A 4,573-nucleotide genomic window follows, 5' to 3' on the forward strand; every position below is an offset into this window, starting at 1 on the left:
TTTATTTCCATTCGATGCCATGATTAGTGTGTTGAGTAGTCTCAGGTTTTCTAAGGCTGAATGACTTAAAGGATGAAAAAGGAAACATACAAAAATGGAAGGAAAAGGCAAAATGGAGCTTTAAGAAAACTGGTATCCACGCGATCGCATGGACGACGCGATCGCATGCCAGAAGCGAAGAAGCAGCGACGCGGCCGCATGACTGACGCGACCGCGCGCCTCAAGTAGAACACCCACGACGCAGACGCGTGACCGACGCGACCGCATGGCAAGGAAAAGCTCCAGACGACGCGACCGCGTGACCCACGCGGACGCGTGACAGAGGCCACGTATCAGAATTCATGGAATACGCCCCCAGCGATTTCTGAAGCCCTTTTTGGCCCAGATCCAAGCACAGACAGCATAGATTAGAGGTTATAAAGTGGAGGAATGCATCCATTTAGGGAGAGCTTGCCAATTTCTAGTTTTCATGATTTAGATTTAGTTTAGAGAGATATTCTCTCTCTCTCTTTAGGATTTAGGATTTCTTCTTGTTTTGAGAGTAACTCTGGATCCAGGTTTAATGTTATTTTATTTTCATTTTACTTTTATTTATTTATTTGCTTTTGATATTTGAATTGATTTATGAATTATTCCATGTTATAGATCTCTATTTTGAATTAATGATATTTGAAGTATTTTCAGTTAAGATTGTTCTCTTTGATTTAAGTTACTATTGCCTTCCATCTAAGGTCACCTCTATTATTCTAGCAATTTTACTTTTTCCCCTTTTGGTTTTGGTTAAGAAATCAGTAACTCAACATTTATTAAACTCAACATATTTGATAATCGTTATCTTGCTAATTGAACTGAACTTAAGTAATTCCAACCTTTTCTTAGAAAATAAATAGGATTCAAAGTTCAATTTAATTAGTCCCTTGACTTTCCTTTGCTTTAGTAAAGGTTGACCAAGTGGAGTTTAGATTCAAATTTCCTTATAGTTGAGAGAGATAACTACGTTGGACCTCCAATTTCTCATACCTTGCCCAAAAGTTTGCTTTACATTATTTATTCATTTTTAATTGCCATTTAAATTATTTTTCATATAAAATATTCTCACCTTACTTCCAAAACCCCAATTTACAAACTCATAACCAATAATAAGAACATACCTTCCTCGCAGTTCCTTGAGAAGACAAACCGAGGTTTAATACTCGGTTATCAATTTTAAAAGGGGTTTGTTACTTGTGACAACCAAAACCTTTGTACGAAGGGATTTCTGTCGGTTTAGAGACTATATCTACAACGCGACTGTTTTTATGAAATTCTTTACTGGCAAAAATCCTAACATCAGGAACTTTACCCACTTGAATGTTGTATTAGATGGTGATGGCTTTGGATGAGGTCTTGCAAGCTCCATTCCCTTGTGTTCTTCTTTGAATTCTTCCACCTCTTTGCAAGCTTCCTCAATTTCAATCTCTTCCTCTTGGTAGCTTTCTTTTTCAACTAACTCTTCATTGACCTTGGTCTCAAAGCCAGCTACTTTACCACTTCTCAGTTGAATAACCTGCAATCTTTTTCAACTGGCTCCTCATTAACTTGTGCTTCCATACTTGCCACTTGTCCACTTATCAAGGTGATAGCTGATGAGCGGATAATTTATACGCTTTTTGGCATTATTTTAGTATGTTTTAGTTAGTTTTTATTATATTTTTATTAGTTTTTAGTTAAAATTCACTTTTCTGGACTTTACTATGAGTTTGTGTGTTTTTCTATGATTTCAGGTATTTTCTGGCTGAAATTGAGGGACCTGAGCAAAAATCTGATTCAGAGGCTGAAAAGGACTGCAGATGCTGTTGGATTCTGACCTCCCTGCACTCGAAGTGGATTTTCTCGAGCTACAGAGGCCCAATTGGTGCGCTCTCAATTGCGTTGGAACGAAGACATCCTGGGCTTTCCAAAAATATATAATAGTCCATACTTGATTTGATGGCCCAAACAGGCATTCCAAGTCAGCTCAAGAATTCTGGCGTAAAACGCCGGAACTGGCACAAGAATGGGAGTTAAACGCCCAAACTGGCACAAAAGCTGGCGTTTAACTCCAAAAAGATTCTCTACACGAAAATGCTTCAATGCTCAGCCCAAGCACACACCAAGTGGGCCCGGAAGTGGATTTTTATGTCATTTACTCATCTTTGTAAACCCTAAGCTACTAATTCTCTATAAATAGGACCTTTTGCTATTGTATTAGAGGTCTTTTGATCATTTGGGTCTTTTGATCACTGGAGATCTTTTGATCATGTTTTGATGATTGAACCCTCTTTGGGTGGCTGGCCATTCGGCCATGCCTAGACCTTGTTCTTATGTATTTTCAACGATGGAGTTTCTACACACCATAGATTAAGGTGTGGAGCTCCGCTGTACCTCGAGTATTAATGCAATTACTATTGTTCTTCTGTTCAATTCAGCTTATTCTTGTTCTAAGATATCACTTGTTCCTTAACTTGATGAATGTGATGATCCGTGACACTCATCATCATTCTCACCTATGAACGTGTGACTGACAACCACCTCCGTTCTACCTTCGATTGGGTGAATATCTCTTGGATTCATGATACACGATGCATGATTGATCGCCTGACAACCGAGCCAGCCATTCCGTGAGATCAGAGTCTTCGTGGTATAGGCTAGAACTGATGGCGGCATTCAAGAGAATCCGGAAGGTCTAAACCTTATCTGTGGTATTCTAAGTAGAATTCAAGGATTGAATGACTGTGACGAGCTTCAAACTTGCGATTGTGGGGCGTTAGTGACAGACACAAAAGAATCACTGGATTCCATTCTGACATGATCGAGAACCGACAGCTGAATAGCCGTGCTGTGACAGAGCGCGTTGAACATTTTCACTGAGAGGAGGGACTATAGCCATTGACAACGGTGATGCCAACATACAGCTTGCCATGGAAAGGAGTAAGAAGGATTGGATGAAGACAGTAGGAAAGCAGAGAGACGGAAGGGACAAAGCATCTCTATACGCTTATCTGAAATTCTCACCAATGAATTACATAAGTATCTCTATCTTTACTTTATGTTTTATTTATCTTTTAATCATTAATCCTCCATAACCATTTGAATCCGCCTGACTGAGATTTACAAGATGACCATAGCTTGCTTCATATCAACAATCTCCGTGGGATCGACCCTTACTTGCATAAGGTTTATTACTTGGACGACCCAGTGCACTTGCTGGTTAGTTGTGCAAAGTTCTGATAAAGAGTTGAGATTGCAATTGAGCGTACCATGTTGATGGCGCCATTGATGATCACAATTTCGTGCACCAAGTTTTTGGCACCGTTGCCGGGGATTGTTTGAGTTTGGACAACTGACGGTTCATCTTGTTGCTTAGATTGGGTATTTTTCAGAATTTTTAAGAATGAATTCTAGTGTTTCAAGGTGATGTTTTCATCATTACCAAAGCTGATTGATTCTCATCAATTTAGCTCTTGAATGCAATGTCCTGCTGAAGCTTGGCTAGCCATGTCTAAATCCTTTAGACTGTGAAGCTTGGCTAGCCATGTCTAATTCCTTTAGACTAAAGCTTTAGACTAACAGTGCATGATTCCTGGAATTCTTATTAAAAATTTTGAATCTCTTTATTTTCTTTTCCACTCAATTTTCAAAAACAATAAAAAAAAAATTTACAAAATCATAAAAAAAAACCAAAAATATTTCTTGTTTGAGTCTAGTGTCTCATTTTAAGTTTGGTGTCAATTGCATGTTTCTGTTCTTCTTGCATTTTTCATGTGTCTTCAGTGATCTTCAAGTTGTTCTTGATGATTTACTTGCTCTGATCTTTAAATTCTCTTGTCTTGTGTGTTTTGTTGTTTCTCATATGCATTCTCAATTTGTTAGTGTCAATAGTATACAAACTTCTAAGTTTGGTGTCTTGCATGCATTGTTTAGTTGCTTTTGGTTGCATTTTGATTAGTCCTCATTATTAAAAATCCAAAAAAATTTTATTTGTGTCTTTTCAAGTCAATAATACAGAGAATCGAAGATTCAGAACATACAGTAGAGGAATTACACAGAAAAAGCTGGGCGTTCAAAATGCCCAGTGAGGAAGGAAAACTGGCGTTTAAACGCCTGCCAGGATACCTGGCTGGTGATGAGCGGATAATTTGTACGCTTTTTGGCATTGTTTTTAGTATGTTTTTAGTATGATCTAGTTAGTTTTTAGTATATTTTTATTATTTTTTAGTTAAAATTCACTTTTCTGGACTTTACTATGAGTTTGTGTGTTTTTCTGTGATTTCAGGTATTTTCTGGCTGAAATTGAGGGACCTGAGCAAAAATCTGATTCAGAGACCAAAAAGGACTGCAGATGCTGTTGGATTCTGACCTCCCTGCACTCGAAGTGGATTTTCTGGAGCTACAGAAGCCTAATTGGCGCGCTCTCAACGGCGTTGGAAAGTAGACATCCTGGGCTTTCCAGCAATATATGATAGTCCATACTTTGCCCAAGATTTGATGGCCCAAACCGGCGTTCAAAGTCACCCTCAGAAATCCCAGCGTTAAACGCCGGAACTGGCACAAG

Source organism: Arachis duranensis, chromosome 4 (assembly GCF_000817695.3).
Source record: "Arachis duranensis cultivar V14167 chromosome 4, aradu.V14167.gnm2.J7QH, whole genome shotgun sequence".
NCBI lineage: Eukaryota > Viridiplantae > Streptophyta > Magnoliopsida > Fabales > Fabaceae > Arachis > Arachis duranensis.